We start from the raw sequence: 24,904 nt of genomic DNA on the forward strand, positions 1-24,904 counted from the left end.
TCCGTACTGTACCATACTGAGGTGGGATTGGTGTTGCTGCTGTAACTGTCTTCCATTGACATGCCCTCATCTGCTGTACATTAGGTTGTTTCACCTGTCCTTTTTCTCTGTGTTTATTCCTACAGTTTATCTCTGTGTCTCTATCCACTACACACACTTCCCCTGAGTGTTTATTTTATATGGCAGTCTATGTACCCTTAGATAATTTACACAACTTAGGTACAGAATACCTGGAATGGGATTTCACAGTACTCTTCACTATATAGACTGTCCTGTACTGTGTTTGGACCATATACATAACTGTATGTTAAGCCCTGGTAATCACAGTGGGGCCTTTCTGTGCACTCCCATTAATCTACTGTGCTCTGAGGTAAACAGATTTGCTATCTGTGTTGCTTTACATGGGTTCCTGGCCAGCAACATTTCTAATTTATATTTAAATGCAGTGTGTGGCATGAATATGTAATTAGCACTGCTTCTCACTGAGCATTACCATGCACACATGTAAACTCTATGTAGACTTTGTGTGAAGTCTCCACAGACTTTATTGAATCCCAGGGAATGTGTTTCTTGGTGGCTGAATTAAACTTTCTGATTCTGAAATCCCAACCACTGTTGGCAATTTCAAAGTGTGCACAAACAGTGATTCTTTTTGTTTTATGAGTTTATTTCTTCTGTGTATGCAACATTTGAGTTGGTATACATAAATTCAATGGTGTGCAGGCTTGTATTCATGTAAGGATGTAGAGAGCCTCTACAAAAATGCTTACTTTTAGGCTTTCTGCTGGTTTGAATTCCAAATGAGTTAAACTCATTGAATCTTAACCTCATTGAGTTGAGCATTATTGACTCCTAGGTGAAACTTGAAAAACAAATAGTGTTTCAATAAAGACATTGTGAGTTCACTCTGACAAGTGGCATATTTATCTAGTAATTATCAAATGAAGTCATTCCCAGTACTAGACCTTGCTTGACCTTGAAAAATGAGCAAAAAATGATGTAGCTAATATTTTGGTGGGCTCCAGTCCACCAATAGAGGGGATTTTAACCAAACTGAACTTTATTTGTTTAGGTGTAACATAAACTAACAGTATGACAAACTAAGATCCTTTGCCCTTTGTTCATGCTTGTATATTAAAAGCTTGCAAAACTACATAGCAGGATAGGTCTCTCTAGTACATACATAAATGTTCTGAATTTTGAAGATTTAGCAAATCTGAACATATTCAAAACTGAAATAAAAAATGGAAACAAAATAAGGTTGAGTATTGTGAGCACAGATGTCCTTCCATATAAAATGTATATAAAATAATTGACACTGCATACTAAACACCTATTTTACATGAAAAAATGTCTCACTTCCCCCATTTCTTGACAAATGAAGCTCAATAAAATACAAAGTTGTGTTAGCTGTATTCATCTTTATCACTGATTACAAAACTAATGTCATTTAATATTTATTGACGTCCAACTAGGACAGAGCCTATTTTTAGCAGAGGCCTGGGGAGAAATGCTCCAGAAACATGTCTTTGGAATGTGGGGAAAAACAGAGTACCCCGAGGAAACCCACATGAATGCAGGGAGGATATGTAGACTTTGCACAGAAGGCATCCCAGCTGAGAATCAAACCAGAGAACCTCTTGCTATGAGCCACACTGCACTGCCCATACAAAATATAAGCAGTAGTTGCTAAACAAATGAGAATTTGTTTTCACAATTTCCAAACACATATTAACATCTTAAAACAAGGAAATATAAATAAGAACTTAAGACATTCATTTTCATATATATTGACATACTTTTTTCAACAGCAAAGTAGGTATTGCATATTTTCTGTGATTACACAGGATAGCAACAAAAGTTACATTTCGAAAATGAAAACTTACCAAGCCCAGTTAAGCAGAAAAAAAAATCAGAAGTAGTCAGCATTGCATTCAGCCTTTTTGGTATTGACTGCTTTTAGAAAAACACAAAAATAGTATTTGTTGTGGGATAGTGAAGTCCTGAGAAATCCCACACGTCAAGTAACCTACTAGTGTAAGAAGAATGAATGCTTGAACTTTAATTTTCCAAGGTACAACTCACCAACTATCAGAGTCCCTGCACAGGAAATCATTGTTGGTGAGTTGGGACAGAAGTATTTCTCTTTTAGAGGAATTTCCCCCCTTTTTTGAGTTTGTGAAACCATGGAGTAGGTATATATAACATTGGAGGGATGGAGGGGTTGCCTCCCACATCAAGGGGGGGGTGGTTTGTGCCCCAACAAAAAAACACCTAAAATGGTGTTTTTCGGCAGGATTTTTCTAAAAATTGCATTTCTAAGATTATGATCCATGGTGCATTCACATTAATGCATTCGTAGCAGATGTATCTGCATCTTTTTAAACATAGTAATCACCACAGCATCAGGTTAAAGTGATTCCCCACATGCATCTCCCTTTCTTCAAATTCCAGTAGAGTTAATTGTTTAGTAATGAATGCATTTTATCTCATTCAATAGTGGGTTTTATTCTTTTTCTGTGGTCAGTCCAGCTGGGCAAGCTTCAGTTTAGGAGTGTCATTCTTTTTTTCTACTGTTTTCTTTTTCCACATACAATATTTTGTTTGAACTGTACATTATTGCATAAGTAGAAATGTGATAAGATATGCAGACTTATCAGAACTATTTTACCTTATGGACCACCACAATTCTTGTTTAATATTAGCTCAGATGTGCACTGCTCAAGCTAACATCCTAGTCAAGAGATCGGGTTGTACTACATGTGTGAAAAGGTAAGTTCTATCATTTCACATAAACATTTAACTAGAGCCGCTGTAAAGGTAAATCCACTCACCCTTAGCCATTATCTCATGACTGGGTTTTAACAAAGTAACATATAAGGATCTCTTCTTTCTTTGTTCATTATCTTCCATTCCTTGATATCTGGCCATGACACTGTGGGTTTCATTTTTCCCCACAAAGGTTCTTAGTACAGACAGAAAGGTCATATTATATAAAACGACCAATGCTACATGAACTATTGGCAGCTACTTGACAGCCCTTTTTTGTTCAAACATTGTGTTGTATTTTCAGTGCGTAACTGTCAAATACTGAACTCCGGGTCACCATAACACAATGTTGTTGTTGTGTCTTTCGGCTTTTCCCGGTTAGGGGTAGCCACAGTCGAACTCCGGTCCGCTAATGATTGGCAGTAGATTTTCACGTGCCGAGTTCCCAGCCCTGACGCACAACCTTCAATGAAGGTACATCCATTCACGCATGTCTCCACACAGAAGATGCCCTAGCTGAGAATCGAACGGGACAACGTCTTACTGTGAGGCGACAATGCTACCGCAACACCACCACTGCAGCATCACCATAACACAATGTCATGCCTTAATAGCAAAATGTGTACATCCTAAAAAACTTAGCATTATGACGCCTAACAAAACTCGTATATTCTCATAATGCAATGTTGTACTTTTATACCAAAATGTGTATCACCCCATAACACAATATCATGCTTTAATAGCAAAACCTGTATGTCACCATACCCCAACATTATCATTTCAAACCACAGCTTGCATGTCCCTAAACGCTGATGTCATCCTGCCATACCAAAACTTGCATTTCCTCATAACCGAGGATATTACTTTCATAACAAAACTTGTTTGGCAGCATAATTAAACATCATGCTTCATACCACAACATGTCCATCCCTATAACTTGATGTCATAATTCCATATGAAAACTTGGACATCCCTATAGACCAATGTCATGATTCCATACCAAAGCTTGTACAAGCCTATAGACCAATGTCATGGTTCCATACCAAAACCTGTAATCCCTATACAACAATGTAATGATTTCAAACCAAAACTTGTACATCCCAATAGATTAATGTCATGATTCTGTACAAAAACTTGAACATCCCTCTAGACCACTGTCATGATTCCATAAAAAGACTTGTACATCCCTATAGACCAATGTCATGATTCCTTACCAAAACTTGTACATCCTTATAGAACAATGTCATGATTCTGTATCAAAACGTGTACATCCCTATACACCGATGTCATGATTCCATACCAGTTGTGCTACCCTATAGACCAATGTCACGATTCCATAGCAAAACATGTACACCCCTATACACCAATGTCATGATTCCATACCATCACTTGTGCTTTCCTATAGACCAATGTCATGATTCCATACCAACACTTGTGCTTCACTATAGGCCAATGTCATGATTCCATACCAAAATGTGTATATCCCTATAGACCAATGTCATGATTCCATACCAAAACTTGTACATCCCTATAGACCAATGTCATGATTCTATACCAAAACTTGTACATCCCTATAGACCAATGTCATGATTCCATCCCAACACTTGTGCTTTCCTATAGACCAATGTCATGATTCCATCCCAAGACTTGTGCTTTCCTATAGACCAGTGTCATGATTCTATACCAAAACTTGCAAATCCCTATTGACCAATATCATGATTCCATACCAAAACTTGTCCATCCCTATAGACCAATGTCATGATTCCATACCAAAACTTGTACAACCCTATAGACAAATGTCATGGTTTTATACCAAACTTTGTATGTCCCTATAATAAATACATCATTCTTTTATACCAAACCTTTTATGTCCCAATAACACATTAACACACCATGCTTGCATACCAAAACCTGTATGTCAGTCCATACCTCTCAACTGTCCCTGATTTTCAGGGACGTCCCTGACTTTGACTCAAATTTTAGCTCTGTCCCTCTTAATCCCTCCTAAAACTAGTGACTTTCGGAGGAAAGGTGGTGAATTACACTTAATGAATAATGACAATAATTAAGAGTTATAGACTTCTTTTACTTCAGAAAATGTGTATTAATTCATATGCTTTGATTCTGTCAATGTTTCAAGTTAATAGCACTAATATTTTAAAAGTGTCCCTGATTGTCCCTGATTTTTTCTTGACTTGCCCCTGATTTTGTTGAAATTTGTCCCCGATTGGTTGACAGATCTGTATGTCACCATAACCTGTCTTGCTTCTATATCAAAAGTTGTATGTTCAAATAACCTGATATCATGCTTACATAACAAACGTTGCTTGTCACCATAACCCAATGTCATTCTGTCATACAAAAACAATTTTTTTTCTGCATAGCCAACATGGGTTCATAGGTACTAGTCTAACTGTCCTTGACAATTATCTTATTTGGGAATCATACCCTGCACCTGGTGTTTATAAGGTAAACACCTTAACCATTATGCCAACCCCTAAGCCCACTGTGCTCCCATATAAGAACTTATCTGCCCCATAGCAAAGTGTCAAGCTGCCATACCAAAACATGTTTTCCCGGTAACCCATCATGTTTCTACTCCAAAACATATATGTCCCCATAACCCAACGGCATGCTTTCATATAAGAACTTGTATATCCTCATAATGTTTTGTCATACTTCTGTATCAAAACAATCATCTGCGACTTGATGTCATGCTTCTATAAAAATAAAGTGTGTGTCTACATAACTCATCTTCCTTATTCAATACCAAAAACTTGTATGTTCACAAAACCAAACAAATGCTTATTTAACAAAGTTTTTGTGTGTGTCCTCATAATCCAGGTATAACATCTCTGTAGTAAAGCTTGTTGTCACCATAGCCCAATGTAAGTGTCCAAACAGTTATGTTCCCATGACTCGATGTCATACTTCTGTATCAAAATCTCTTGTTTCTAAATAACCCAAGGAAGAATGAATGGTTGTACCGGAACCTGGACAAGTCTACCGGAAAGCATGTAGCTACCTGCATTTATTTTGGGACTAATCCTAAACTGGTATTAAACACAATTAGGGATTTGCTATTGTATTTCAAGTCCAGAAGAAGACTGAATTAAAATATAAATATTTGTTAGCAATACAAATCCTTTGACAAAACCGAACTAGCTTGGGACAATAGATTGTATGTTACTTTTGTCCTTGTTTATTAATTCCATGGTGATCCTCTCCATAACCTTAGAGATGAGGCTAGTCAGACTTATGGGTCTATAATTAACCAGGTCCATTAATACCACACCTTTGTGCAGGGGGATAACTGTTACTGCCCTCCATTTGTCCAGCACAAAGCCTGTTTGGACACTGATATTAAACAGTTTCTGTAAAGAGTTTGATATGTCCTCTTTCAGGCTGGTCAGCAGGTCACCTGGTATGTAATCTGGCTCCATAGAAGTGGTAGTATTGGGCTTGGAACATGCTTTGAGGATTTGTTATTGGGAGATTCAAGGAAAGGGTGTATTTGAGGGTCCTGTGTGATCACTGCTCCTATGCATATCATTCAACAGTGCCTGATTTTGCAGGACATCCTTGATTTGTCCTTATATTGTTGCCCTTCTCTTCATAAAAGATTTGGTTTTCTGGAAAATCATTGAGGATTACTATCAGTCAGTAATGCCAGACATTTGAGTATACCACTTCTTATTGTTCAGAAAATGGATGTTGATACAAATCAGTTGTTCGTTTAACTCTTTCATTGAAGTGGAGTAATATTTAAAATTTTCCCCTAAATTTGAATCTTTGTCCTGTTATTTATGACTTTGTCCAGAACTCCTGAGCAAAGAAGCTAAAAAATATGCTCCAATAGCTACCTCTGATGTGTCAGTATAAATGATTATAATGAGTTTACTGAAATCTGAGGATGTTAAAACAGGCTTTAAAGATAATGCATTTCAACTGCTTACAAGGATTATCTGCCCCCACTGTCCACTTTTCTTTAAGGGACATCTTTGCCTTTGTCAAGTCTGTAAAAGGCATATTATAGATTAAAAATGAGGTACAATTTTTCTTAATGACAGGAATTGGTCATTTTCTCACTTCTAGCTTTTCTTTTTGGGGTCTGACAACTGCCGTTTTTATTGCATGTCATACATATTTTACCTCAGGCATGCCTGGCTTGCATTGGAGTACTGACTCTCAACCAGGCTTGTTTCAGAGAATCTGACACAAGCTGTACCTTAGCTAAATGGAAGTCTCAGTTCTCTGTGTGTTTTAGAACACTGTCCATGCAAGCAGCAACATGGAGGTGGCTCCGGGTTTCCTTTCTTGCTGGGGCATCATACAGGCACAGTAGCTAGCTGGTAGAGCATATGTAGGACATCTGAAGAGTGAAAAAAATCAAAGTATGAATGCATACTGCTAACAATTCACCCACAATCCATTGTAAAACATCAATGACCATTTTCCTATATTTATAAAAGCAATACATGCAAAAACGCAATAACTTATTTGCATGTTTTATATGTCATGACAATATACATAACACAGAAAAAAGCTAAATGAAGTGTTAGTATGCTGCAGTGTAATAAATCAACTTGGTAGCTTACAACAGAAAAACATGGAAGACTGGCACAAAGACATCTGTGTCACAGTAAAAAGAGAGAAAGAATCTCATAAAGAAAATTCAAGAACAACAAGTTGTATCTATTTTGCACTGATAAAAGATTTGGATTTAATTTAAAACGTATTTTCATTTTTAATGAAAAACACTGATACCTATTGCTGAACAAAACAAAAACTTTCACATTGAAAACAGACTCAGCATATGCAAAAGTGAACTCCTGTGCCCTTGAAACGCTCACTTATTGAAAATGCATCAGGCTACCCAAACTGTAAGAGACATGCTGTAATCAAATAGCCTTTAGTAAAGTACTAATAGGCTATGTGAAAGGTGAAAATTTCAGAAGACAAACTAAAATGCATGGGACATCCCAATAGACAACAGTATCCCTTTTCAGGAGCAGACTAGGAGTACTAAGTGAATTGGTTAGAGTCAGACCAAAGGCAAAGGCTGAGGGAATCAAACCCTATATTACAGGAAGCAGCTCATTAATGGCTAATAGCCTTACTTAGTTGCAGTAAGTGGCAGATAAACTGCTGTAGCCCAAACACGGTGCATTTCACACTCACATGCCTGCTAAAAACAAACTAAATTAAAAATGCATTCATAGTTAAAATATTATTAAACACTTAGACATCATGAGGTTGAGGTTATTCATAGCTAAATAATAAACACACTGCCAACATTCAACAAAACAAAGAAACCAAGGATCATATCCAAACATGGATTATATGATGATGCTCTTGTTTACCACAATCAGTTTCCTTCCTTTACACTATATTTACTCTGGGATGTTTAAACCATTTATATACACACACACCCACACACAATTATAGCCACTTCCATGACTGCAGTTCAGGATCGAGTGAATGAATACAGTCATATATAATGGCCCAGAAATTAATTTTATCTTGCTGCTGTCAGAACCCTACACTGCAACTCTTCTGAAAGGATTGGGAAGAGAGACAGATTGGATAAGCAATTCACAAAGAAACAGTGGGAGGATATATGTATGTCTCCCAAATATGCAACAAAATCCAGAAGATTTAGGATTTTTGATTGGAGATGCTTGCATAGATATTTCCATACCCCAAGTAGACGCCAGAGAATTTTTCCTCAGGCAGACAGCAAATGTTGGAGGTGTAGCAGGGAAGAAAGAGATAATTGGGAACATATTTTCTGGGTGTGCTGTGAATTGGTGGACTTTAAGGATTCCCTGTGGAATGCACTGTCGAAGATGCTGGGTGGGCAGATTGATTTCATAAGGGAGATGATTTTTCTGAACTATGATACAGAATTGGAATTGCCTAGGCATGGTAAAGCCTTGCTCTGCCTAATAATGGTGGCTGCCAAAAAACAGTTACTAGAAAATGGAAATCAAAATCTAAACCAACTATACTAGGAGTAGTAAATATAGTAACAGAGATAAAATAACTGGAATTGAGATCTTTAGAAAAGGGTAGGAGCAAACTACATAGGAAAAAATGTTTCTTGTTTAAAAAAAGCAGGAATAAATAACTTATGTAATGTTGCTTAGGTTATATGATATATAACAATATATGTGAAGTAAAATGTTTGTTATGTTAATTTTACTGTGATTACTTTTATATGAATCTAAATTTGCCTATGTCACAAGTGATAATTCAATAAAGATGTTTGGAAAAAAAAATAAAGATACATGTCAGTAACATCCATCTGATACCTTGCAACACTTTAAATCTGAGTTAGTGAGATATCTTCCCAGTCCTTGGTCAGGAGTAAACTGGACATGGTTTAATCTCAACAAGTATACCTTTCTGAGTTGGAACTAATCAGAATTATTAACCTAGAATCACTGCTAGTGCAGTTTGTGTTGGTGCACTTTGTTGTTAGTGCAGATTGTGTTAGTTCAGTTTGTGCAGTTTGTAATACTGCAGTTTGTGTTAGTGCAGTTTGTATTTGTACAGTTTGTATTAGTGCAGTTTGCATTAGTGCAGATTGCGTTAGAGCAGTTTGTATTTGTACAGATTGTATTAGTGCATCATCACTGATTCAGAGTTTTTAGGCTTTACAATCTTCTCTGAGGTTGTAAAATACTGGAGGTAGATTGTTTAAACCGGAGGGATGTTGCAGGCAAAACTACTATGTGGAAAATAAAGGGGCTACTATTCCCATGCAAAAATGTTTTTTTTCATCCAATTAAATGGTCTTCAAATTGTTTGCTTTATCTGTCTGAGGCTACAAAAAATGTGAACTTATCCAGAAGTAGGGGAACTATCTCCACCATTAATAAAAATTGCAACAATGTCAAAAGCAAACCTGATTACAAAAGTGAACTAAGCACTCATAAAAAAAGTCACTCAGAAACTCTTGTCAGGCTGCAGTGGCCTAATGAATAGGGCACTCGTCTCTTAAGTCTGGAATTGTGGATTCAAGTCCCATCAGGAATAATATAGATTGAGAACTGGCATAAACACAAAGTCCATGGTTTGATTCTTACCTTTAAGATGAGATATTTAGCTAGGCTTAAATTGGCCCGCAAGGGCAGAAGGATTAATACTAACCTGTAAAAGTTGCATGAACAGTAAAAACCGACTCAGTAAACAAAGGCAGTGAAAAAAGTAAATGTAGTCATTGTACGTCATTCAGAAAATATCTCAACTGGAAAGCACAGTGAGGGTGTACTGGAAAAAAATGAAGCAGTGCAAAGGAACAGCAACCACCATGAAGCCAGAAGAAAGTGGGGCTAATGCTTACACTAGCACAAAAAGAAGCAACGGCATTGATTTATTTAATTGTTTATATTAATTTACCAGGATTATCTGACTGGAATGGTTTACTATTGTTTTTGCGAACGACATTCTATCAGCTGCAATGTGCTGAAAAACAGAATGTCGAACGCACAGTTTTGCACCAGATAGTCGACTCCACTTATGCGAATGCATAACTGCATTTGCATAAGTGTAAATTAACTATCTGTATGGAGATTGCAGTTCAGTGGGGAGTGGAAATTCATCTACATCCCCACTGTAGTGCAATCTCAGAATTAGAATATATAAGTAGGGGGGTGTGGGGGTGCATGATAGCTGTATAGGAGTTTGATTTACATCAGCTCCTATACGGCTATGACTTGGTGGTTTCGACAACAATATCGAGTCAAATGCATTGAGCATTTGGTTCGACATTGTGAACGTTAGTTTTTTTTACTTTTGGTATTACAATTAATTTATTTGAACGGAAAATGTTTTTCTGTTCGAATAAACAATAGTAAACTGACTAGAACAGAGTGCCTTTCCAGTGGAGGCCTGGGGAGAAAATCTCCACATGAATTTACACAAAACAAGAAAAAATAATTTATCAAGTCAAATTTTCAAACTGTTGTTCAGCATATAATAAACATGGAAATCAACAATTTATAAATACATATGAGCAGCATACATTAATCAAAATTTTGAAAATGACAATATGAATACACTTTGCATAATGGGTTGAGCTTGATTATAGATCACAAGCAGGATAAGACAGGTAGGAACGTGGATATAAAATAGCCAGAGGAGATGATGAGATAATGAGAGAAAAAGTATAAAATATAAGTTCAGGTTAAAAGATATGCCAGAGAAGTTAAATATAGGATTAATTGAGAAGAATTAGTACTTTATCCAAGGGTGAAGCAAGAGTAAGTCCAATTATCCATGAAGTGCTTTTTTGGACCTTTTAAAGGATTTTTGTGAGAGTGTACTCATATATGGAATTAATATTGTCACTGGAACCAGAAACTAACAAATAGTGTATTTTGGATTATGTGAAAGAGACTGCAAGACAGTTAGCCAGTACCAAGAAATTTTCATGAAATGCATTGAATATAAGTGCTGATGTTGCCCATACACTATCAGATTAGTAATGGAATTCAGGACACAGGAAAATGAAAACCTACAAAACTATCCTGCTTTACAAAAAATGAAGAATACTCCAGATGAGCCATGGAAAACTCCGGAATGAAAATGTGCACAGATATGCCATCATAGTAATGAATGTAACAGCAACCACTACAGTTGTAACATCAGCTACTGATGGCAAATTTACCCCTTAAATACTCACCATCTTTCCCAGAATACTGCCTGTTTGAGGCTATTTTTGCTCTTTAATGTAGAAACTAATCCACTAAAATGGTTCAACATTTTTTTCGTGAAGTTTAAAGTGAATGTTACTGGCATAATTATCTATATAACACCAATTTTCCATGCTGCTGCACTAAAAAAAAAGAGCATTTCCATCTTGAACTTTAATGAAACAGTGATGCTTAATCTATTTTCTATGCCTAATATATAAAAAGAATGAAAAGATCACTATTATACAGAAACACCCCTTGTAGATCTGAAATCAAAAGAACATCTTATATTTATGTTTTATTAGCTTTTCATTTAGTCTGAAGTGAAATGAAAGCTACATATTTGCTTTCAGCTGACTTGTTTTATAATAAAAGTTTCACTCTATCAATTTACAAATAATACCCTGACACAAATTCCACTCTAATTTCAAATGATAATATATCTACTATGCTTCAGGACATTCTTATGAAATTTTCTGGACAAGACCTCATGATATTTCCACTTTCATTTTGTTTTGCACAGTCCTATGACTTAGAGCATGTAAAATATGTACATTCTGCTATAATGTATAAAATGACAGAAATGTTACTTTTCCCCAGAAAAGAGTATTATTTTTTGTTCTAGTTTTAAAAGAACACACTGAAAATATGATTTTAATACATACTGAGTTTGTCAGTGTAAATACATGCAAAATGTATGGCTACCTCTTTAACTCAGAGAACTAGCAAGAGCAAACCCTGGAATTAAATATAGTACCATGTTCAATCATAGCCTCACCTCAGGCTTTGTGCCTGCTGAATGGCACACAGTGATGGTTATCCCACTCCACAAGGGGGGAGCCACCACAGACCCCAAGAACTACAGCCTTATTAGCCTGACGAGCCTGGTCTGCAAGGTCATGGAACGTATCATCATGGAACTTATAAACAAAGAAACTGGTAGTCTCCAAACTCTGGACCCCACCCAGTTTGGGTTTGTAAAAGGCAGATCATGTCTCCTGAACCTGATAGACGTCTTTGAAGCAGTCACCAAAGCTGTAGATGAGGGTAAGGTGGTTCACAGCCTATCTAGATCTCGCCAAGGCTTTCGTCACCGTCCTCCACTCTGGAATTATAGATAAACTCACTAAACTAGGTTTAGATCCCTATGTCACAAGATGGGTTGCCAACTGGTTCACTGATAGAACCCACACCGTGAAAGTAGCAGACTCCAATTCTGACTTCAGACCAGTGACAAGTGGAGTATCACAGGGTTCAGTCCTGGGTCCTCTCCTGTTTGGTATCTACTTCTCTGAAGTATGGGCTAACACAGAAGGTCTTTGGCTAATGAAGTTCGCAGATGACTGCAAACTAGGAGCCATAATCAAAACTCCTAACGATGTGGACATCCTACAAAAGGGCCTCACTGAGAAAAATGCCTGGTGTCAAAGCCATGGCCTCAAGCTCAATGCCAAAAAGTGCATTGTCATCCCCTTTGGTAAAAACTCGTACCCATGAACTACAACATATGCGGTAGTATACTTAACACTGAAAGTGTGATAAGAGACCTTGGGACACAAGGCGGACAGTAGTCTCTCTTTTGATAATCACATTGCCACAGTAGTCAGGAAATCCTTCTACGTGGCACACCTCATTACAAAAGGTTTCTCATCCAGAAAAATAGAGGTCATTGTTCCCCTCTACTCATCACTCATTAGATCCATTATAGAGTACAACGCCTCTTTTGGTATGTACCTCACAAGACATCTACAACAACTGAAAAGGCTGCAGAAATACCTCACAAGGAGGATTACCAGCCTCAAACAGATGCCCTATGCTGACCATCTCAAAAAACTCCAGCTTTACTCCATTGCATATCGCCTACTCAGAGGTGATCTCTGCCTAACATACAAAGCTATGTCAAACCCAGAGCTGTTGGACATGCTCCACTTAAAGAAGTCCCAATCCCTCCAAGCTACACGCTCTAGGGACCTAAACCTTGTCACCACAATAAACAGAACATGCCGGAGGGATAGATTCCTGTCCCAGAGACTTCCCATACTCTGGAATAAACTACCTATCTATATCAAACAAAGCTCCTCATTAGTACTCTTCAAGAAAAATCTTTACAATTGGATGGGAAATAGGAAATTCACCCCAAGGATCACTTCTATGGCTCTGCTCGACAGTGGCACAGGAAAATAATTTTCTTGGGTGGCAAAAGCCAGGGTACCTCTTTGGCTGGGCTTGTATAGGCCCTAGAGCTGATAGCCTAGTACCTACCTATGAACCTAGGTAAACAGTAAATAACCAAACATCTCTGTTCTCTTTTTAAATTCTCTCTCTTTCTCTCTCTCTGTCTCTCTCTCTCTTTCTCTTTTTTTTTTTTTTTTTTTTTTTGCAGGAGCAAGCCTCATCACCCCAGACTATATATACAAACGTTTAGGTCACTGTACCTTAGAGGAAAAAGGAAATACTTCAAGAAACAACAATCTCTGACTTGTATATGTTTAAATCTTACATTTTTACTCATTCAATATTGCTATCCTAGGAATTGCACTAACGAGTTTTAGTAAATCAAACAGTTACCAAATATATGTATATATATTTGTGAAATGAATGATAAAAAACAAAAATCCAAACAGATAAACCCACTGGTGGTTCTTAGCAATAAAGATCCACTTTTCTTTAATTATACAGAGTATTATATCAAATTTCTTACTATAATATCTCATGACCCTCCACTGCAAAATGCAGTTAGCTGGTTATTCCATCCCTAAAGACACATACACAATTCCATCTTTTTGTAATGCACATAAGCCTTGAGAGGGCAGGTTCATAAGTCAAGTGCAAAAAAAAAAAAACTTCCGTATTCAGGAATACTAACTAGAAGTTTAGCTCATATAATGGCAACAAAATAAAGAGGCATTTTAAGCCATTATTATACTCTGAATACTGAAATAAATACCACAGTACCCACAACAAAAGTAAATATAATGCAAAATATCTGACTGGCAATAAAGGCACATAAACTAAAGCCATATGGTCTTGGATTTAAAAAAGCTATACCTCTCTAATAATTTGAGATTTCATTACAAACCTTACAGGGAATAACAAAAGGATATTCAGCTAGAAAACACACCTAAGACACCTATTGTTTCCCTACAGGCTCTAGTGCAGCACCCCTCTTAATTTGAGTTCATAACTTTATCTTCTTGATAGCATGCCATTGTATACAAGGCATGTTATAAATGAATATATATATATATATATATATATATATATATATATATATATATATATATATATATATATATATACATATATACATACACATACATACATGTATTTATTGTCTTTGTGGTGAAGTATATAGTATTTTTGCTTGTGACATAATGAGAACTTAGTGCACATGTACATTTGGAGATACATTTTACCTGACCTTTTCTGCAAAGGTCAAGTAGGCCATAGGCCCCAGGTGTAAATTAGGCATACTGTCAGTCTGTAGCAACAAAAGCTCAGAGAAAAGCTGGATTTGCAAGGTTTACAAATACACCACACAAAGTTTCTGAATTGGCTAAACAGCACATTGTAGGCAATAAAGATATGACTTTTGTTCTGTAAAGTCCTGCATATATTCTACATATAACTCACATTTGCTGATTGTTTTTTGAGCTTTCTCTCATCTATTCTCCCATCTTGGGGGTTGCCCTGCTCGGTTGGCCCATGCTACACTCGGGCTCACTTCGCTCTCCACCCACCCCCATATCATTTCCTTTATACCTAACCATTGTTAACACCCACTCTGCACCTTACGTCCCCTTCCTGTCCTCCACACAAATCAGAACTAACCCCTCCCCTCTCCCACATTACACTAGAAAAATATTACTTCTCCTTCCACTACCCACATCACTCCTACTCCCCTACTCAAACATCACCTAAGCAACACACTCACACATACCTACCAGCAAAATAAACCTACTACTAACTCCCCAATCACCAATTTCAGTACTCTAGCACTCAATACTCTTACCAATCATGCCTTTCTCTACTACTCTTTTTCTTGTACTATCTCCATTACTCCTTCTTCATACTCTCACCTCACTTAATCTCCAGTTATCTCCTATTCTCAAAGTTCCTACAATACCTCATACTAGTGATACCTCAATTTCTTTATCATTGATTTGCTATTTTTGCTTCTATCTTTTCTACTGAAACTCTTCTTCCTAAAATCAAAATTTGCCCTCACCTACACCACATTCCCTAAAATAAAACAAATTATTTTATCTGCAACTTTTACAAATATAACTGCCACTACTACCCTAATGTTCTTCTACTTGCAGAACATATTCATCCCAATCCAGGTTCCACTCAACACAACTCCACTGATAATTATACTCCCACTAACCTATACACCTCATCCCCAAACAAACAAATCTCCTTTTTCTCAATAAACACTAGAAGTATATTAAACAAAGTTAGTAAAGTTCATGCTTGGATCTCAAGCCATACTTCTGATGTCATCATCCCAAAAGAAACTTGGCTAAAACTCCAACACCATGACAAAGACTTTCTCCCTCCTGGCTATAGTATACTGCACCTTGACCGCCAAAAGAAAAAGGTTGGTGAAGTTGCCATTGTCTACTCTAACCACCTTACTCTGCCAACTCCAAATAAAACTATCCCATCCTTTTCCCCTGCTGAAATACTGACAGACAACATTGTACTTAACACCCATACCACCATCACAATAGTAGCAATCTGCATTCCCCCAGGGGATAACTTACCCCTGCTAGAAAACATTCTCTTATACTTCTCTCAACATATTCCTAATTAAACCATTATTCTTGGTTATGTCAATATTAATTGGTTAACTGTCTGTACCCCAAATTCTTTTTTACACATCAACTTGTATGGCTTTACTCAACTTATCACTGATGCCACCTGTACCAACTGTCATACACACAGCACCCTTATCCACTGGATTCTAGTCTCTCATCCCTCTAAATATCACAATCCTGAAACCCTTCCCAACACACTAAGTTGGGAGGGTGGCCTAATGGTTAAAGTGTTTGCCTTACAAACACAAGGTGCAGGGTTTGAGGCTCCCAAGAGATAACTGGCTAGGCTTAAAATGCCTCCAAAGGGCAGTTAGCTTAGTAATAATCTATGAACTTTTTGGGTTGGGAGGGTGGCCTAATGGTTAAGGTGTTTGCCTTACAAACACAAGGTGCAGGGTTTGAGTCTCACAAGGGACAATTGGCTAGGCTTAAAATGGCTCACAAGGGCAGTTAGCTTAGTACTAACCTATGAACCTATGAACCTATGAATAAGTGATCACTCCCCAATAAAAGTACTTAGATACATCCCTCACTTTAATAAACAGAATAGATTTATCACATACTAACTTCCACCCAGACACCTTTAAATCTCTTCTCTCTAAAGTTAACTGGAATTTCCTTACCCAACTCCCCCTTGATGATGCTGTCCTGTCTTTCAACTCCACCTTTCTCAGTATTCTTGACTCACTTGCCCCACTTTGCACAGTCCTTATTAAATCTAATATATCTCCATGGCTACCAAATTCCACCTGTATCCTAATGAAAAATAGAGACAGAGCGTGGAAAACATGGACCGAAACAAACCTCCCTGCAGACTTGCTAAAATACAAAGAACTTATAAATCAGACCAAAAAAGTGTATTAATAAAGATAAAAGAGACTTCAACCATAATCCACCCTCAGCCTTGAAATCTAACCCCAAAAATTTTTGGAACTCCTTAAACCACATACTGCATCCTGGTGGTCCCTGCTCCCCCAATCCTTGTCCTGATAGCACTCCCAAAGATACTGCCTCCACATTCAACACATATTTTATTGACTCTATGTCCAAAATATTTAACCTCAGTGCCAATTCATCTAACTTTAATAATATTTCTAACCACTTTGTATCAAATCCCACTATACTCTCATCAAATTCATTTCCCTCAAACATGTACCCACTAGCTACATCAAATCCCTACTTTATAAACTCAAACCTTGCTCAGCTTCCACCGACAACATTCCTTTCCTTTTTCCTTCAGTTAGCTGCTGACTCTCTTGCTCTCCCTGTTTCTATCTTAATCAACCTCTCCATATCAGAGTCCAAAGTCCCTTCATGTGGAAACAATTCTTCACTCTACCAATACATAAAGGAGGTAACTCCCCAGACATCACTAATTTTAGACCAATTGCCATCCTCTCTCCTGTATCTAAAGTTCTAGAAAAATGCATACATAAACAAGTTATGCACTACCTACTCTCTGAAAATCTGCTTACGCCTACTCAACATGGCTTTAGACCAAAGCACTGCCCTGCTATCATTATGTAATACTATAGCCCTTGCCAGAGATAACAACAAACTTGTCTCCTGCCTATTCTTAGATCTCTCTAAAGCTTTTGACACCATCTCTCACCCTCTCCTTTTGCACAAACTAACCAACCTTAACTTCTCCCCTGATACTATTGCATGCTACCTCACTTACAAATCTCAAGCAGTGAAGTGGCAATCTGCAATCTCCCCTCCTCTCCCAGTTAAACTGGGTGTCCCTTAGGGTTCCATCCTTGGTCCACTACTTTTCAACATCTTCACTAAACGTCTTTATTATTCCTGTCCTCAGTCATCACTGGTCCAATATGCTGATGACACTACTGTCATCACTATTGCTGACTCTCCCTCCAAACTCATCTGTACAACACAGACTTCCTTCAACTCAGTAGACAACTGGCTGTCTGATAACCAGCTTATCCTTAACAAAAAAAAAAAAATAAGTTACTGCTTTTTCTTCCTAAAAACTACAACCACATTAAATCCACTTTCACAATCCTGTCCCTTGATAACACAGACATTGAGGTGGAAACTAGCACTAAACTCCTTGGTGTCATCATTGATGACCAACTTAAATTCGATCTACACATTAACAACTGTATCAAGAAAACTCATCAGAAACTAGGGCTCCTCTACCACAACAAAATGTTTCTCACCAGTGAAGCTAAAGTAACTCTCTCTTATGCCTACCTCCTATCCAGTCAATTTTATGGCTATGAAATTCTTATTTGCCTAAACTCCACACTCCTTGCCAGACTTGAATTTACCCACAACAAGATAGCCAAATTTGCAGCACATCAAACTTACAAGTCATATCACTGTCTCTCATTCACCAACACCTTAACTGGCTTGAACTATCTCATCAGCTTCTTCTCCCTCAACACCAGATCATCCACTCCATCCTTTATCAGCCTTCTTACTGTCCTACCCTATCATCTGTCATCTCCCACTATTCACCTGCTATATCCCTCCAGAGCGGTAACCTAGATCTGCAATAAATCCACAAACCTAAAACTAAGAAAGGATGCATTCTCTATAGCTATAACCCTTCTAAGGCACGGAACAAATTCCCATTAGATATCAAGTCACTCAAGCAACTTAGTCAATTCAAGCTAGCCACTGAAGAATACCAGTTAAGCCAATGGACCTGCCTCTGTACCCAGCCCCCTTAAACAGCTTATCAACCCTAGCTGCACACCTTTATCTGCTCCCAATCTATGTAACTTTCTCTAACTCTCAAGACCTTGTCTCACATTAACTTCTCTAGCCTAAGCACATTACATAATTCTTATCTGCATAAAGTAAGATTTTATGTCTGGTGACAAAACTATTGTTAGTCCTTCTGAATGATGTAGGATTCTAAATCTGACAGACATAATGATTAGTTTACTGTAGTAAATCCTTGTTTTTATGTATATGTTGCTTTGAATATTTTCTGTAAACCAGTTGTTGTTTGTTTACTTATTTTTATAAATTATAATCTGTAGAACATGTGGAGCTTTTCTGTCTGGGCCTCCTCTGAAAAAGGGCTATTAAGCTCAGTCAGACAAACCCAGTCAACTAATGTAAAATAAATAAATAAATAGAATAAATTATGTAAGAGATCATATGTCATATCCTAAAAGGCAGTTCAGAATAGAATATTTAGGGGCTTTTAATAAGAAATGTGGGTATAAAACACATGCAGATTGACTCAGTGAATTACAGTACCTTTGGCTGTAAAAAAATAGTATAATTATAATGACCATACTGTTCTTGGGCACTGACTGATTCCACTCAATAATCATTCAGATATCATCCTGTAAATGCCATTTGCTTTCGTATATTACATGTCACCAAAAATAATACCCGCATTCTCTATACTTCTCATTTCTCATTAACAACAAAAGGAAGAATATAATATCCACTGTAATTTAATTTCACCTACTGAAGCAGGACGCCCCACCCCAAAAGATTGCCATACAAATTAATTAAAATAATCAAGGTAAGTTTAATGCACTGACATCAGCTTATATTGTTATGACTATCCAAATATCTATGAAGCTTTCAGAGAGAAAAAAATGAATGAACATTAAGTTACAATAATGTACTTCAATTTGGAGCTTTCTGAAAATGATCTCTGTGCCCACTCTTTACCAAGCCACTGTAATGGCAACGTTAATGTGACTGACCTTACCCTGCCATTTGCTTTCTTCCACCAATTACCTCCAATAATTTTCAACCTTCCATCTTTAAAATGTGGAAGACTGTCTCTAACATCATGGAAGAAACAGTCAAAATGTGGAGCACAGGAGTACTTACTACGAACTTCAGCTAGGTTGTTCACAGCATGGTTAATAACGGTTTCACTTTTTCTTCATTCTTATTAAAAAAAGATCCTATTGATGAAATTATAAGATTCAATATTATTTACCATGGTTATTTGTTAAAAACATTCATAACAATAAAAGTGTGACAGACCCAAAAAGTCATGAGCATTATGGAACATGGAATTTGTAGCACTCAGAATAATAAGCATTCCTTATTATGAGGACTAGTTGAGAACTATGTTCCCCTAAACATCTGGTAATGAGCTGTGATAGCCAAAACTGGTAATATATGTTCTTTACAGAGGGCTGGTGGTACTGTTACAGGGAACCATACTTCCTAACTGACACTGATTTTTATTCAGTCCAATATGATTTTCTTTTTAATCACTGAGGTTTACGGTCAGTCTATAATAATAGTCATTAGAGTTTCATGCTTCGTATTGTTCAGAAAATTCATGTTGATGTAAAAGTTATTGCACTGATAGAATGAATTAATTAGAATAACATATAAAATTGTCCTTGATTTTAAGCCTTTGTCCCGAATTCTTTATCCAGGAAACTGAGAGTTATTTATGGATCACTCCCCCCCTCCCCCGGATTACACTAAAACTAAATTTAAAAAACAATATTATATACATTTTATATATATATATATATGTGTGTGTGTGTGTGTGTGTGTGTGTGTGTGTGTGTGTGTACATATATATATATATATATATATATATATATATATATATATATATATATATATATATATATATATATATATATTCTTATATATATTCTACTATGGGCATAGTCTACTGTTACCCCTACCAACAGTTCTGTCTGGATTCCTGCTAGAATTGAAAACAAAATACATATCTGTAAACCAAAAAAATGGTCCTTATATATTTGAGGTTCCTGGCTGATAGTTCCTGTCATATGATTACTTGCCAAGATAATGCTGGGAAAGCATAAGTTGGTTGCCTATGTCCTGTTTGTGTGGTTATGTCATGGGATGGAATCGACTCCAAAAAAAACATATTATTTTACTGGGGAGCTTTCACCAGAACACAGCATTACACATCCTGGGTGACGTGCAGCAGTGTGCCAAGTGGGGTGATGCCCATACACACACACACACACACACACACACACACACACACACACACACACACACACACACACACACACACACACACACACACACACACACACACACACCCACACACACACACATACACACACACACACACACACACACACACACACACACACACACACACATACACATATATATACATATACAGACACAGACACAGAACACACGACACACACAAATCACGGCAGGTAGCAGGTAAGGTGTCGCTAATCATGTCTACCATGTTTTTGTAGTGTGGCAGTGTTGTGCATGTGTGTTACATCATTGTATTACTTAGTCTGATTTGTGTGTCGATGTTCTGTGTCGGTGTTTTTTTCGCACGTTTGGTCGGTCGATATGTTCTGAGCTGTGTCTGTTATGACCCACCCAGATATATATATATATATATATATATATATATATATATATATATATATATATATATATACATATATATATATATATATATATATATATATATATATATATATATTCCTCCATTTTGCATATGGGCTGTGACTGCCACATTAGTAGTGACAAATGTCTAGACCCAATATGCACACTTCTATGTGGCTATTCTTGCTGCTGTTGTTCTTAAGTACCAGACACACCTACATATATGGCCTACCTAGAGTGTCCAGTCCACCTAGTGCATGACTTTGGAATGTATGAGGAAACGGGATCACCAGGAGAAAACACACAGGAACAAAGCAAAGCATGCAGACTTTGTGAGAAGGCAAGCCAGACAAGAATCAAACCAGAGAACCTCTTGATGTGAAATGACACTGTCACCTGCTGCACCACTATGCCACCTAGGCAGTGAAATTTCTAGTGAGTAACCAAATTTTACTTAAATTTACGCTCTTTAACAATTTCACTTTGAGATATCTGTAATCAACCAGTTACTCAATCTGCAGCCATCTTCGAAGCAAGTTTTAGTAATGCTGGGAGGTTTTCATAAATGTCAGAGAACAAATTCAAAAGTACTTGGGATGCAGGCTATGATATTATCCTGCCAGCAATAAACCCAGAACTAGGCTTTTGGGAAAGACAAGTATTAAAATGAGATCTGCTCAACTTGGAAGAGGAACATGCTTCATTAACAGACAAAAAAACATAAGTGCCTCACAAGTGCGAACACTTATGGAGGCTTCGTAGAATAAAACAAGCTAGCTTGGCGTCAAACACAAGAGAAAGATGTTGATACCAAGACCATTAAACTACACTGATGCTAACTTTGATGAGCAACTTACATCATGTGGTACAGAGGAGCTGAACTCTGAAAGCCACCTTTCTACTATGGAACATCTGACACCATAAGGATTATGGTACTGACAGATCAGATGTGAAGTGGGTTCAACACTGGCAACTCGAAACTAAAGACCTTACCAGAGAAAACAAATATCCTCAGCATTTATATATATATATATATATATATATATATATATATATATATATATATATATATATATATATATATATATATATATATATATATATATATATATATATATATATAAAGAGAGAGAAAGAGATGTATGGATCTTGTTAACTAAACTGAATACCCTATATGTGGATAATGCTAAGGTCAATACATTAATGTTGACAACAAAATGTCGACAGGCTACTGCACATGCTGTGAAGATTATCTTTGGAGCATGCAAATGAAATAACAAGTTGCAATATGTAGCTGCCAGCAAGATCCTACAGGATTTTTTCTTAATTAAAAGGAATTTCATATTCCACAATATATTACAGGATGATGCTGTACTATGAATTCTATAAACTATATTTTTCTTTTGCAGTGATTGTAGTTTAATGGGTACCCAACTCACCTTTAATACTATGACATCACACAGCCATAGGTTTTATTCACATAGCAAATGCCTGGATTCATGTTTCAGTACTGATACTGTTGTACTATTTTTCAAATAAGAGTTTAAATGAAGTTCACATCTGCCTCAGCTGGAGGTATCTCATGGTGATAAAGATCTCATAGCATTTAATGAAAAATAAGAATGAAAGAATCTCTCCATTCCCTGTTCAAATTCCCCTAGTCAGTGCGGCTACCACCTTGGGTCTCCTCTAAAAATACACTAAACCTAGTGTGAATAACCTAATAAAAAGTATATAAAAATAAAAAAAAGTTTTGATATGTGATGATTTTCTTGAACCACATAAAACAGTTTTCTTCTATAAAACTGAAGCAATGAAAACTATGATCAACTACTTATTTATCTGAAGTACTTATTATATTTCGCTATCAGATGATGCAACTATATTGTTTTCTTTTTTCCAAGAAATTAATTTGAGCACAGCCATTCCTAATGAAATATTCACACATGTAAGCTTGAAATAAACTCCTTTATAAACACATGCTACCAAAAAAGGCAAAAATAGTACTTATTTGTCTTCTCCATATCAATTACAAAGTCAGATGTTGACCTTGTATACATTCATCAATGCTTGTGTTACTGGAATTACATCTCAGAGATTAGATTTATTTATTTATGACAATGTCACTTTCAGCCCTTGAATGAAAACAATCTCATTTATAGAGTTTTCCAGCTGAAAATGTGTTAAAATAAATGACATCATAAATATTGATACATGTCTTTTGCCATTTAGATAATTCCAGAGGGACAAGAATTGATCTTTCCCATAGAACATTCAGATAACAAAGAACAGAGGTTAAACAAACATGGTTCTTAGACACAGAAGTATTAACACTTTGCAAGACAGTAAGGATAGAAAGTTTATTTAGGGGTTGTACTACAGCAAAGGAATCAGTGCATGTAAGACAATAATTGTATCAGAGGGAGACAATAGCAAACACAATGAAAGATCGACAAGAAATCTAAAAAAAAAAAAAGACAAAGACAAATTAACTGCATGCATAATATACAGGCTGTGACAACCGTGCCCTGGCCCAGCAATCAAGGAGCCTCAATCTTCACCACTAACACCAGGGAAGTCGTCTCATAGAAGAAGAAAGGATAACTAATACACACAGTAAAGTAAAATTTTCCTTAAGTTCACACAGAGATCACAGTCAGTCTGGGGTTGGTTGCTCCCTTGCTCACCAGGTTCCCAGTAAGACTCCCCACTGTCACAGCTATAGGGTCCAGGTCTCAGCCTAACTGGGCAAGCTAAAACCTCCAGTACCCTCTCTGTCCAACCAGTGCTTCATGTCCCTGCCAAGTAGCTGACACAACACACACACTTTGAGATAAGTATTTATACAACTTCACAGACACTCCTGGGAAAAGCTGACACAGATTCTCCAACTATGCCCCTTTACCGAGACTATACAGTTGTAATTGCTGCCACCACCCAGTTAATAATATCAGCTACTGAAAGGGCCTTAAAAGGGTGTCCAATTATTACTGTGCAATATTATTATCCAATGGTAGCATGACTAACAGTCAAGGCTTACTTTAGAGTGGCCTATTACAATAACCTCTATAAATATGCAATGTACTCTAGAGCTTATGTCTACACAAAACAGCCATAGGTAGGTTTTAAAAATATTTAATAATAAATAATTAAAACACAAGACAAAACGTCTGCACCACAGATATATCTAAGAGTTCAGATATCCCACAGAAACTTAAAATAATACAGTAGGACAGGTCTAACTTCAAAGAAAAATACCTAATT

This window comes from Protopterus annectens, chromosome 3.part0, assembly GCF_019279795.1.
Source record: "Protopterus annectens isolate FY-2018-M chromosome 3.part0, PAN1.0, whole genome shotgun sequence".
Taxonomy (NCBI): domain Eukaryota; kingdom Metazoa; phylum Chordata; order Ceratodontiformes; family Protopteridae; genus Protopterus; species Protopterus annectens.